This window comes from Salvelinus sp. IW2-2015, linkage group LG8, assembly GCF_002910315.2.
Source record: "Salvelinus sp. IW2-2015 linkage group LG8, ASM291031v2, whole genome shotgun sequence".
In the NCBI taxonomy this organism is placed as follows: domain Eukaryota; kingdom Metazoa; phylum Chordata; class Actinopteri; order Salmoniformes; family Salmonidae; genus Salvelinus; species Salvelinus sp. IW2-2015.
The window spans coordinates 11,618,963-11,633,670 of record NC_036848.1 but is presented as its reverse complement, the minus strand read 5'-3'; the positions used below and the strand labels follow the sequence as shown (position 1 = coordinate 11,633,670).

At 45.8% G+C, this 14,708-nt stretch overlaps 1 protein-coding gene across 1 annotated transcript in view; it reads left to right on the top strand.

Annotated features, from left to right (window-relative positions):
- LOC111966995 (FERM and PDZ domain-containing protein 1-like) overlaps positions 1–14,708 on the top strand; it is a 45,570-nt gene that overhangs the window by 3,324 nt on the left and 27,538 nt on the right. The window contains exon 2 of the mRNA XM_070445014.1: positions 10,074–10,230. The gene's annotated coding sequence lies outside the window, so the exon portion shown is untranslated. The remainder of the gene's footprint in view (positions 1–10,073; positions 10,231–14,708) is intronic.

The following is a 14,708-nucleotide window of genomic DNA, read 5'->3' as shown; positions in this document are numbered from 1 at the left end:
TTTACCCAGCCACCAGAGCTGTTGTTCTGAGTTCATCCAGCCACCAGAGCTGTTGTTCTGAGTTCATCCAGCCACCAGAGCTGTTGTTCTGAGTTTACCCAACCACCAGAGAAATGCAAGAGGAATGACAGGACTTGCACATCAGGAAAGACTAGCTGTGTCCCTTCCTGCCTGCCTGCCTGTCTCCATGCCTAACTGCCTGACTACCAAACGACCTGCCTGCCTGTCTATCTGCCTACTTGCCTGCCTGTCTATCTGCCTACTTACCTGCCTAACTGCCTCCCTTCCTGCCTGTCTACCTGCCTAACTGCGTGCCTGCCTATCTATCTTCTTACTTGCCTGCCTGCCTCACTGCTCAACTGCCTCCCTGTCTGTCTGTCTGTCTGCCTGACTGTCTGCCTTCCTGCCTGTCTGCCTGCCTCCCTGCCTAACTGTCTGCCTGTCTGCCTTACTGAGTGTTCTTACTGCTCTCTTTTACCCCGGAGCCTCCACATCTAAAATTACAGCCTATTCCCTACATAGCACACAACTTTTTACCCAAGCCATATGGACTAGGGGTCAAACGCAGTGCACTATGTGGGGAATAGGGTGTCAGTTCATTCTTGCTCCTTGTTGTTTCTAGGGCAGTTTGAGTTGTGTGCTGGTCAATCAATCACATGCATTTTATATTGCCCATTTCACATCAGCCAATGTCACAAAGTGCTATACAGAAACCCAGCCTAAAACTCCAAACAGCAAGCAATGCAGATGTAGAAGCACGGTGGCTAGTACAGTGAAAAGCCGTTCTTGCAAGAGGTTCAGAGAGAGAGAGAGTAGAGAGTGATAGAAAGAGCGAGAGAGGAGAGAGAGAGAAAGAGTTGAAAACAGCAGATTTGGAACAAAGCAGCGTGTTCGGTGAAACAGTTTTCATAACCAACAGACAGGAGTCATCAGGCCAACAGCAGGTCCGGGACAAGCTAGTTCCATAGCCACAGGCAGAGAAGCAGAACTGGATCGGCAGCACGACCGGGTGGCCTGGGGACAGAGACAGCTGGGAGTTGTCAGGCCAGGTAGTCCTGAGGCATGGTCAATGCAATCCCCGGATCCTTGGGACGTCCCTACCCTAAACCCTAACCTTAATTCCTATCCTATCCTATCCTAACCTTAACCACAACCCTTACCTAACCCTAACCTTAACGACTATAATGGGGTAGGGACGTCCCAAGGATCCCATAGCATGGACCATGGTCCTAGGGCTCAGGTCCTACTGGTGGGGAGACAGATTGGTCTAACCAATTGGTCAGCCAATCGATCACCAGTCCAATCAATAATGGTGGTCATTAAGACATTACTGTAGATCCATATTGTGCAGTGCCCCAGACACATTTTGGCAGCTAGTGACTGTCGGGTCGTCAATAATTTTTTCTCCTAACAACAATCCATTTAATGGCTGGGCCTTTTGCCCCTCCCAACAATTTGAAAAGGAACGTGAGGTTGTATAATTTCAACAAAATTATATAAAAATAAAATATGAACAATTTCCGAAATATACCTAAAAAAATATATAGTACACTAGCAATGCTAGCACCCTAAATGAGATTTCTCTGGATAATTTGTTCTTCTGAAGAGGGATGGAAGGGGTTGTTTAAAGAAAATCAATGCCTACTCACAGCCAATCAGCCAGCAGCCTCTGGCAGCCAGCGCTTCACTCATACCTACTGCTCCAATAGGAATTTCCACAGGCTCTGGAGAACCACCAGGCTCTGGAGAACAACCAGGCTCTGGAGAACCACCAGGCTCTGGAGAACCACCAGGCTCTGGAGAACAACCAGGCTCTGGAGAACAACCAGACTCTGGAGAACAACCAGGTTCTGCAGAACCACCAGGCTCTGGAGAACCACCACCAATCAATCAAATGTATTAATAAAGCCCTTCTTACATCAGCTGATGTCACAATGTTCTGTACAGAAACCCAGCCTAAAACCCCAAACAGCAAGCAATGCAGGTGTAGAAGCACGGTGGCTAGGAAAAACTCCCTAGAAAGCCGGAACCCAGGCTCTGGAGAACAACCAGACTATGGGTTGGCCAGGCTCTGGAGAACAACGTGAGCGAGGCCTGGAAGCCGAGGCTATGGGCTGGCCAATGGACCAGCATTGGGACATACTGTACATGACAAATCCGCTCTAAATTGTAGAGTCCCTTCCAGACATAACAGCACCATGATCTATGAACATGTAAAAAGGTCTGGTCTAGACATAGGAGAGGCACAGGTCACTCATCCTAGATTTGCACAATCCCAAATCAACCCCTAGTTCCTATCCCTTGGCACTTGTGAAGGATTGGATAGGTGTAAGCAATATGGAGACAATTCCATCTCAGCTGTTGTCATATTGTTTAAAACCATGCTTTGAGATCACACCCTTATACAGGAAGGGGTTAAGCCGGGTTAAGGACAAGGTGTTGATTTGGACTGGAGTATGATTTCAATCCGGCACTTGTGAAGGATTGGATAGGTGTAAGACCCCAAGTACCCAGGTAGTCGTCTCTCTGACTCTGACCCGATCAAAACCCCAGATAACTGGAAGACAGCAGACTATTAATCTTCCAGTGGCCTAGTATTTAATAGTGCATTGGGGACCTCAGTCTCCCCCTGGTTGCTGTTGCAAGTGGAGATGAAATGAGTGGTGCAGGGGCGGGTTCTGTCTTAATAATGCTAATGGAATGAGCTGACAGGGGGAACGCAGGACGGAACGGTAGATTTGATTAGGTCTGGAAGGGAACTGAGGAAGCGGGAACATTGCCAACCAAACAAACAATAATGCAACGGAGCGCTCCTGGGGAATAGACAACAGGAGTACACCATTACATTTATCATCATATATTACATTCATTCATTCATATATATTTTTTATATTCAGTAATATGATTTATTTGGTTGTTTGCACAGTTCTATGACTTTTTGTATGCATATTATTATATTATATAACACAACCATATAGCGTCTGGCTTTCTGTGTTGGTTTGTGTTGTTTTGTACTCTCCACAGCCCCTCTCCTGTTCTGGTCTGGTTTGGTCTGGTGTAACTCGGTGTCAGACTGAGGTCCTGAACAGATCTGTCTCTCGCTGTGCTCCTCCTCATGGGGTGCAGCTATACCCGGTGGGTAACTCAGGCCTACTGAAGGGGGTTCGCCCACTCAGGCAGAATTAGGCCTCAGACGTCAATAGCAGACAACTGGTTGATCCGCAAAAATACCTGTTTTTTTTGTTGTCATAGGCCGAGGCCACATGCAGCCACACAAGGAAAGGGTTTGGATTGGAACATATACCACTACTCTCCCGCATATAAAAGCTGATTAAGTATTAAGGATAGGCTAGATAGGTTAATCAAGGTTTGTAAGGATTGGGATTTCTCCACTTTTAGGGATTATCTACTGTATTTAAGGTGGGCGGCATGCTTTGACTCAAGTCTTTTGTTCTCCAAAAAGAGGTTTGGCGAAGAGGACTCTTGATGTAGGCCTAGATTGTTGTACCGTTGTAGATGTATGCAGTTCAGAAACTACACAGAAGGGCTGTTTCCCTGCTTCCCTCTTTATGTCTACAATATGAATGACAGGGGTCTGTTGCAAGTTCATTGCTAAATCCATTACTTAGCCGGCCACGACCGGGAGACCCATGGGGCGGCGCACAATTGGCCCAGCGTCGTCCGGGTTAGGGGAGGGTTTGGCTGGCAGGGATGTCCTTGTCCCAACGTGCACTAGCGACTCCTGTGGCAGGCTGGGCGCTGTGCACGCTGACACAGTCACGAGGTGCACGGTGTTTCCTCCGACACATTGGTGCGGCTGGCTTCCGGGTTAAGTGGGCATTGTGTCAAGAAGCAGTGCGGCTTGGTTGGGTTGTGTTTCGTGGATGCACGGCTCTAGACCTTCGACTCTCCCGAGTCCGTACGCGAGTTGCAGCGATGAGACAAGACTGTAACTACCAATTGGATACCACAGAATTGGGGAGAAAACTGGGTAAAAAAATTAATATATAAATATAATAATAATATAAAAATCCATTACTGCTGAGAACACCGACCATGCGATTAGGCCTTTCTGTCAGTCCCCATCATATCAGTCAATGGGAAAGGGCCTGGTGGAGGAGCTCCACCTGTGGGACCCTCAGGAAAATAGGACAGAGCCTGGTGGAGGAGCTCTACATGTGGGACCTTCAGGAGAATAGGACAGGCCCTGTTTGTGCAGCTCCACCTGTGGGATCATCGGGAAAATAGGACAGAGCCTGGTGGAGGAGCTCCACATGTGGGACCCTCAGAAGAAGTTGTCAGGCCTTTCTGAAGATACAGTGACTTGCAAAAGTATTCACCCCCTTGGCGTTTTTCCTATTTTGTTGCATTACAACCTGTCATTTAAATTCATCTTTATTTGGATTTCGTATAATGGGCATACACAAAATAGTCCAAAATTGGTCCAAAAAATTATTAAAAATTTAAAAACGGAAAAATGGTGCGTGCATATGTATTCACCCCCTTTGCTATGAAGCCCCTAAATAAGATCTGGTGCAACCAATTACCTTCAGAAGTCACATAATTAGTTAAATAAAGTCCACCTGTGTGTAATCTAAGTGTCACATGATCTGTCACATGATCTCAGTATATATACACCTGTTCTGAAAGGCCCCAGAATCTGCAACACCACTAAGCAACGGGCACCAGCAAGCAAGCAGCACTATGAAGACCAATGAGCTCTCCAAACAGGTCAGGGAAAAAGTACAGATCAGGCTTGGGTTGTAAAAAAATATCAAAAACTTTGAACATCCCACGGAATACCATTAAATCCATTATTTAAAAATGGAAAGAATATGGCACCACAACAAACCTGCCAAGAGAGGGCCGCCCACCAAAACTCACGGACCAGGCAAGGAGTGCATTAATCAGATAGGCAACAAAGAGACCAAGATAACCCTGAAGGAGCTGCAAAGCTCCACAGCGGAGATTGGAGTATCTGTCCATAGGACCACTTTAAGCCGAACAATCCACAGAGCTGGGCTTTACGGAAGAGTGACCAGAAGAAAATAAGCACACATGTTTGGTGTTTGCCAAAAGGCACGTGGGAGACTTCCCAAACATATAGAAGAAGGTACTCTGGTCAGGTGAGACTAAAATTTAGCTGTTTGGCCATCAAGGAAAACGCTATGTCTGGCGCAAACCAACACCTCTCATCACCCCGAGAGCAACATCCACACAGTGAAGCATGGTGGTGGCAGATTCATGCTGTTGGGATGTTTTTCATCGGCAGGTACTGGGAAACTGGTCAGAATTGAAGAAATGATGGATGGTGCTAAATACAGGAAATTCTTGAGGGAAACCTGTTTCAGTCTTCAAGAGATTTGAGACTGGGACAGAGGTTCACCTTCCAGCAGGACAATGATCCTAAGCATACTGCTAAAGCAACACTTGGGTGGTTTAAGGGGAAACATTTAAATGTTTTGGAATGGCCTAGTCAAAGCCGAGACCTCAATCCAATTGAGAATCTGTGGTATGACTTAAAGATTACTGTACATCAGCAGAACCCATCCAACTTGAAGGAGCTGGAGCAGTTTTGCCTTGAAGAATGGTGGAAAATCCCAGTGGCTAGATGTGCCAAGCTTTTAGAGACATACCCAAGAGACTTGCAGCTGTAATTGCTGCAAAAGGTGGCTCTACAAAGTATTGACTTTGGGGGTGGTGAATAGTTATGCACGCTCAAGTTTATTATTATTTCTTGTTTGTTTCACAATAAAACATATTTTGCATCTTCAAAGTGGTAGGCATGTTGTGTAAATCAAATGACACAAACCCCCCAAAAATCTATTTAAATTCCAGGTTGTAAGGCAACAAAATAGGAAAAATGCCAAGGGGGGTGAATACTTTCGCGAGCCACTGTAGATTTCTCCTGAACTGTACTGTCAGTTGGTCCGGTCGCTGCCTGGCTTGTCTTAGCATGCCTAATTGGATTTCAACTAGACTCTGTTTCCTGTCCAGCTATCAGTGCCTTCCCTTTAACACTACCTCTCAGAGAGAGGGAGACAGAGAGAGGATGGTGGAAGATAAACAGTCTCTGTGTGTGTGTTTGCTCATTCAAATCTGGAGGATAAGAGCTAGAGTGTGTGACAAGAGATGCAGAGTGGGTTAGCAAACAGCAAAGCTCATCCAAAGTGATTGTTCCATGGTTGAGAGTGAGAGGAGAGTGATATTAAGAGAGGGAAAGTCTAAGATGGTGAAAGTGTCAGAGAGAGATAGAGAGATAGAGAGAGCGGAAGTGAGAGTGAAGGAATGAAAGAAAGCTTGGACATTCTACAAGCTATACTAATGACGATCAAGATGGTGAAAGTGGCACAACGTGAGAGACAAAGAGAAAGAAAGACAGACTTTAAGCAACTGTACTAATGACTTCTGTAGACAGTCAAGATGGAGAGTAGCAGAGAGATAGTGAGAGACAAAGAGAAAGATAGAAGGCCCAGAAAGCCCAGACAGACAGACAGAAAAGACAGACAGACAGAAAGCCCAGACAGACAGACAGACAGACAGACAGACAGACAGACAGACAGACAGAAGGCACAGACATACAGACAGGCTACGAGCTGTACCGATGAATTTTGTGGACAGCTTGGAGACATTTGTAAACACAGCAGTCACGATTACTGTTGATTCAGAGCCAGATTAGGGGCAGATTTATCACCAGCCACAGACGGACAGACAGACAGACAGACAGGGAAATCCCGACCTTGCCTCTAAAGTGGGGTAAAGTCTATGTACTGATCTCACATTATTACAAGACATTTACTCCAGTGGAAAAAACACCCCTGATTTTGTACATTTCATCCGTTTTCCATCACGCTGCAGGGAAAGAACAGCATGAGATGAATAGTGCAATAATGAATGTAGGTTTGTTTTATTATTTATTTAACGATTGACCATACATCAATCCCTGCCGCTGGGCTATGTTTGTACTGTATTTGCAGAGAAATGCTGTACTGATCAGCCTTTTCTCCTCACTAAAACACTTACATCTAGCTGTTCTTTTCTCAACTCTTTCTCTTCTCTCTACATCTACATTTCTCTCTCTCTCCGCCCCCTGTGCTGCTGCCCTCTTCACCCTCTTTAAAAATTCTCTCGCTCTTTCCCCCTCGCTACAACCCCCTCCAATATCCTGTCCTTTTCTCTTTCTCCCCCTTGGCCAATTCTCTTTCCCCCTTTCTCTACCCGCTGCTCCCCCTTCTCTATTTTTACTCTCCACAGTCCTCCCCTCTGCACCGCCTTCACCCCCCTCTTTCTCTATTTCCTCTCCTCCTTCCATCGCTCCTCTGTGGGTGCATGTGTTGTCAGAGGAGGCTGGAGGAGATAAGAGGCCTAACTAGCTGCATTAGCTCTATGCATTATTCACGAAAGGGAAAGGGAAAGGGGGATACCTAGTCAGTTGTCCAACTGAATGTATTCAACTGAAATGTGTCTTCCGCATTTAACCCAAACCTTCTGAATCAGAAAGGTGTGGGGGACTGCCTTAATCGACATCCACGTCTTCTGGAGCCCTGCGGTCTGTGTGAGTCTGGGTCATTTCCTAGCTGCGCACTAGGGACCTCTGCGTCTGGGGACCAGGCCTGGTGAAGGAGCTCTGTGTCCGGGGACCGGGCCTGGTGAAAGAGCAGCATGTCAGGGACATTCAGGGAACAGGAGCCGCTGAAATGGGAATGACACTTGAGAGAACAGAGAGGCACTAAACAAGTGTTTAACTGTGTCTTTATTTTGATCACAGGAGGTTGATGACATCTTAATTGGGGAGGACGGGCTCCTGGTAATGGCTAGAGCAGAATAGGTGGAATGGTATCAAATACATCAAACACATGGTTTGCGCCGTTCCAGACATTATTATAAACCGTCCTCCCTCAGCAGTCTCCACTGATTTCGATAAGGTGAACATATTCCGACTCAGAGCCATTATATTAGTGCACAAAGCACGGTCTGAGCGTATTTGGGTCACAGAATGTTGCCCTACACTTCAGCCTCATCCACAGTTGATGTTTGTATAACGGCTGGTGCCGTTTTTCTGAGATCCTTGGCACAGCTCCTTTCAACCGCAGTGGAATTGTCTTTCCTCTTACAGCTTTTAAAAGGGGCCAGTTGGAACAGTCTCTGAACTGGGTTGATATGAAATTTTAATTCAGATAACCAGACAAAGCTAGAGTGCCTCTTCTCCAACACAACATCATGTGCTTTTCAGGCTACACTGCTTTGATTGGGGCAAGGAGGCCTGGGGTTGGGGAGAACAGTGGTGGCCTCTATCATAAAACCACACTGCTGCTTAGACTGGTTCTAACAGGAAGAGAAAGACTCTGCTTGTTCAGCGAACATTATGACACGTACAGTAGCAGTCAAAAGTTTGGACACACCTACTCACTCCAGAGTTTTTCTTTATTTTTACTATTTTCTACATTGTAGAATAATAGTGAAAACATCAAAACTATGAAATAACACATATGGAATCATGTAGTAACCAAAAAAGTGTTACACAAATCAACATTTATTTTATATTTGAGATTCTTCAAAGTAGCCACCCTTTGCCTTGATGACAGCTTTGCACACGCTTGGCATTCTCTCAACCTGCTTAATGAGGTAGTCACCGGGAATGCATTTCAATTAACAGGTGTGCCTTGTTAAAAGTTAATTTGCAGAATTTCTTTCCTTCTTAATGCGTTTGAGCCAATCAGTTGTGTTGTTACAAGGTAGGGGTGGTATACAGAAGAGAGTCCTATTTGGTAAAATACCAAGTCCATATTATGTCAAGAACAGCTCAAATAAGCAAAGAGAAACGACAGGCCATCATTACTTTAAGACATGAAGGTCAGTCAATCCGGAAAATTTCAAGAACTTTTAAAGTTTCTTCAAGTGCAGTCGCAACAACCATCAAGCGCTGAAAAACCATCAAGCGATGAAACTGGCTCTCACGAGGACCGCTACAGGAAAGGAAGACCCAGAGTTACCTCTGCTGCAGAGGATAAGTTCATTAGAGATAATCGGAAATCAGATATCGGAAATTAACTGCACCTCAGATTGCAGCCCAAATAAATGCTTCAGAGAGCTCAAGTAACAGACACATCTCAACATCAACTGTTCAGAGGAGACTGCATGAATCAGGCCTTCATGGTCGAATTGCTGCAAGGAAACCACTACTAAAGGACACCAATAATAAGAAGAGACTTGCTTGGGCCAAGAAACATGAGCAGTGGACATCAGACCGGTGGAAATTTGTACTTTTGGGTCACATGCATCCCACCGTGAAGCATGGAGGAGGAGGTGTGATGGTGTGGGAGTTCTTTGCTGGTGACACTGTCTGTGTTTTATTTAGAATTCAAGGCACACTTAACAAGCATGACTACCACAGCATTATGCAGCAATACGCCATCCCATTTGGTTTGCGCTTAGTGGGACTATCATTTGTTTTTCAACAGGACAATGACCCAACACACCTCCAGGCTGTGTAAGGGCTATTTGACCAAGAAGGAGAGTGATGGAGTGCTGCATCAGATGACCAGGTCTCCACAACCACCCGACCTCAACCCAATTGAGATGGTTTGGGATGAGTTGGACCGCAGAGTGAAGGAAAAGCAGCCAACAAGTGCTCAGCATATGTGGTAAATCCTTCAAGACTGTTGGAAAAGCATTCCAGGTGACTACCTCATGAAGCTGGTTGAGAAAATGCCAAGAGTGTGCAAAGTTGTCATCAAGGCAAAGGGAGGCTACTTTGAAGAATCTAAAATCAAATTTTTGTTATTTATTTGTTTAACCCTTTTTTGGTTACTACATGATTCCATATGTGTTATTTCATAGTTTTGATGTCTTCACTATTATTCTACAATGTAGAAAATAGTAAAAATAAAGTAAAACCCTTGAATGAGTAGCTGTGTCCAAACTTTTGACTGGTACTGTATATGTTAAGACGCCACAGCACTTTGGGTATATATCCACTTTGCATTGTATCAGTTACCCCAGAATGTATCATTGTTTTGCATTATGAGGCAATGACAGTGCAACTGATTGATTTGTTGTTCCATTCTGCACAGGCGACTACCAGGATTACAAATTCTTCTTGGTCCTGATGATCACAAGGGCCCTCTTCCACCTCTTGTCGGCCAATCCCGATGGGGCTCCGGAGCTGATGTCACAGATGGCCCGAGGATTTTCATGTTCGGGAATCCAGAAGATACAAGCAATACCACGGTGAGTGACAGACAGACAGACAGACAGACAGACAGACAGACAGACAGACAGACAGACAGACAGACAGACAGACAGACAGACAGACAGACAGACAGACAGACAAACAGTCATTGGTCTTGGCACATTCACTAAACACTTGAGTCTGGTCTCAGTACTTTGAACTGGGTTCCTTATCTCATTCCCTAACTTCTACATATATATACAGTATTATATATTAACATTATCATAACAATCTATACAGATGTAGGATCTTAATTGGATCACTCTTTTGTTGCTGAGAATTCTCCTGCACAGCAGTAAAGTGCAAACTTGTAGTGTATCCAAGGTTTTAAAAGGCTTCTAAAGTTTGCCATTTCCAATTTAAAATGTCAGACTTGATTTGACCAAACAAAAAAGTATCAACCCCTACAAAAAATGTCCTTTGATTATAATCCACATAATAATTCACATTTCCTGCTGCTGCAGGATTTTTTCCCGCTGTAGCAACTGGCTCAAATAAGATCCTACTCTGTATACTCTGATATGCAGATCACTGATGGAATATTTGAGAGAGTTTAAGGAGTGAGTAATGAATTACAAAAGTGAATTGTGTATTACCTTGCCGAAAATCGGACAATGGATTATGTATAGCCAAAATGCATAGGTCTGCTAAGATAGTTGGGGCAGCAGTGAACCCATTCCCCAGTGATCCAGGTGATCATGTATTTATGGATGGTGTCTGCAGCAGCAAGAGAAAGTGTCACCGAAGATGACTTCCTGACTCGGCAAGGGCACAGGGAGCGAGTGAAATGTGTGTGTGTTTCTGTGTGTATTTGTGTGTTTGTGTGTGTATTGTGTGTGTGAGTGAGAAAGAGAGATGAAGAAACAGAGCTAGAGACAGGTTTCACCTGAGTCAGCACTGCAGCATGGATACACACACATTACAAAGACATCTGCACATGCACACACACACTCATAAGTAGATACTTTGTCCATCTGCACACAGAATCACATACTCACACACACACACACACACACACACACACACACACACACACACACACACACACACACACACACACACACACACACACACACACACACACACACACACACACACACACACACACACACACACAACACGACACACACACACACACACACACACACACACACCTGAACAGCTCTCAGTGTCCATCTCAGATTGATTGAACAGGTTTGGGTAATGTGTGTGACTCAGGAGAAGCTGGTCTTTCAGGCCCAGCTGTCAGAGACGGGTTACCCCTCATCCACAACAATCCGGATCAACGGGATGCCAAGGTAACACCCTGTCCAGGCCCGCTCAGAAAGAGGACATAATCCTCTTATAGACCCACAGCATTGGCTTCAATGAGGGCAACGCTAGAGGGCTAGCCTTAGCACCTTAGAAGATTCACTTCAATAGGGATAAAGTTAGTAGACTGTGCTAGCCTTACCTTAGCGCCTACGACAATTAATTTCAATGTGTAGGATGTTAGCGGCCTGGCATGGCGCCTGAGAGCATTCACTTCAATTTGTTAGCGGTCTAGCCATTAAGAGCTTTCAGTGTACTGAATGACTAAACGAGTCTGCTCACTCCACAGTTTCTGCCGCTAATATCTTTATTTAACTGATACTCCATCCCTCTATTGCTCAAGTAGAGGAACGCAAACAGTCTGCAGTGCATCATTCAAAACCTGAATCAGTGAACAGTCTGATATTGCCAGCTAATCACGCTGATTGATAGAACATTTGCCTGCAGTTGGCAGTTACTTCCTGTTTAGCCAGTTCCTTTGCATTGTGTGGCATGGCATGACAAAAAAAAGAGGTTGGCTGAAGCATAGGCACTCAGCCAGGCTACAGCACTCAGATGCTGTAGTTACTGAAGCAGAGCAAGCAGACTGGAGAGTCCTGAAACAGCCAGTCAGACCGTGATAACGTCTTCTCTCTGAGCTCGAGGAAAGTTGACAGTGTTTTTGGTGGAGCTGATCAGCCTCAGCTGCAGATGGAGGTGATAGAGGAGAAGCTTTGTGTATCGATCACTTCAGCACCAAATCCATCATCGTTAGCCACTATTGAGCTCTCTCTCTCTCTCGCTTCTCTCTATTCAATTCAGTTTCAATTTTCTCTCTCTCTCTCTCTCTCTCTCTCTCTATTCAATTCAATTTCAATTGACTCTCTCTCTCCTGCTGTGCAGCATGCTAGCAGCAGGGTTGCAGGGGATGTTCATTCAACTCACAGTATGATCCCATCCATCAACCTAGATCTTTTCGTTATTGAGTGCTAACGTTAGCATGGATATCAACAAATTAACAATGGACTGATTTGAATTAAGGTTGCAATTTAAATTCAGTTTACCCAGACGCTGTGTGTCTATGTCCAATTTTAGCATCGTACTGAACCCAGACGGAACCCAGACTGTCAGAAACCTCAGAAACTTCAGATAAAGCATGTCAGTGAATTATCAGAGGATGAATATGGCCAACACGAGGAGGGCTATTGATTGGCTGTTGGGGAGGAAACAGTGTTGCGGGGTGGTGTTGGCCATGAGTTGTGGTCAGACTGAGCGAATGCTGAGCACACTTCTCTGGGATTTGATTAAAACATAACGAACCCCTTCCACTCTCCCTCCTCCTGTTTCTTTACCTCCCTCCATCCCTCGTTCCCAGCCACCCACATATCTGCATAAAGGGCAGGCTGAACAGAAAGTGCACTGCTGCAAAGTTGTCAGTTGTGATAAACACAGAGACAAGTAGTGTGTGTGTGTGTGTGTGTGAGGGGTGTTAAAAGGTGAGAGGAGAGAGAGAGAGAGAGAGAGAGAGAGAGAGAGGAAGAGAGAGAGAGAGAGAGAGAGAGAGAGAGAGAGAGAGAGAGAGAGAGAGACGAACAGGGGTGGTTAAAAGGATGAGAGAGAGAGAGAGAAGAGAGGGAGAGAGAGAGAGAGTAGAGAGAGAGGAGGAGAGAGAGAAGCGAAGGGGGTGTAGAAAGGGGTAGAGAGAGAGAGCGACAGGGGGGTGTAAGAAGGTGAGATAGAGAGAGAGCGACAGGGGTGTTAAAAGGAGAGAAGAGAGAGCGACAGGGGGTGTTAAAGGGTGAGAAGAGAGAGAGGGGAGGGAGGGAGGGAGGGGAGGGGGGAGGGAGGAGGGAGGGAGGGAGGGAGGGAGGGAGGGAGGGAGGGAGGGGGGGAGGGAGGGAGGGAGGAAGAGCGAACAGGGTGTTCAAAAGGTGAGAGAGAGAGATGGAGATAAACAATGGAAAACTTTGTTTGCAGGCACAACTGAATATGTTTTTACATGTTAATCCAACACCTGCTAAATCAGAGAGCTGCAGTGGGCTGCCTTAAGTTACATCACCAGCACCCAGTTGTTGTAACCCTTGCTCAATGGCAGATTTCTCACACTTGCCGGCTCTGGGATTCAAACCAGCGACCTTTCAGCTACTGCTCACACTCTTAACCACTCGCGCTAAGTGTCAGATGAAGAGCATGCTAAACTACAGCACTGTTTTGCTATCACAGACTGGAATAATGTTCCGGACTTCTTCTGATGGCATTGAGGAGTACACCACAGCAGTCACTGCTCTTTATCAATAAGTGCATCGAGGACGTCATCCCCACAGTGACTGTACGTACATACCCCAACCAGAAGGCCATGGATTACAGGCAACATTCGGCACGAGCAAAAGGGTAGAGCTGCCGCTGTTCAAGGTGCGGGACTCTAACCCGGAAGCTTATAAGAAATCCTGCTATGCCCTGCGACGAACCATCAAACAGGCAAAGCGTCAAAACAGGGCTAAGATTGAAACATACTACACCGGCTCCGACGCTCGTCTTAATGTGCAGGGCTTGCAAACTATTACAGACTAAAAGGAAAGAACAGCTGCGAGCTGCCCAGTGACACGAGCCTACCAGACGAGCTAAATCACTTCTATGCTCGCTTCGAGGCAAGCAACACTGACGGGCGATACATAGAGCATCAGCTGTTCCGGGACGACTGTGTGATCACGCTCTCATAACCGACGTGAGTAAGACCTTTAAACAGGTCAACATTCACAAGGCTTGCGGGGCCAGACAACGGATTACCAGGACGTGGTGCCTCCGGGCATGTGCTACCATCTGGGGCAGGTCTTAACTATGAACATTTTCAACATGTCCCTGATTGACTCTGTAATACCAACATGTTTACAGAGCAGACCACCATATCCTGTGCCCAAGAACACGAAGGCAACCTGCCTAAATGACTACAGCCCGTCAGCAACTCACGTGTAGCCATGAAGTGCTTTGAAAGGCTGGTAATGGCTCACATCAACACCATTATCCCAGAAACCCTAGACCACTCCATTTATGCATACCCAGCCCACGATCCACAATGATGCAATCTCTCTATTGCACTCCACACTGCCCTTTCCCACCTGGACAATAAGGAACACCTATGTGAGAATGCTATCATTGACTACAGCTCAGCGTTCAAAGCCCATAGTAC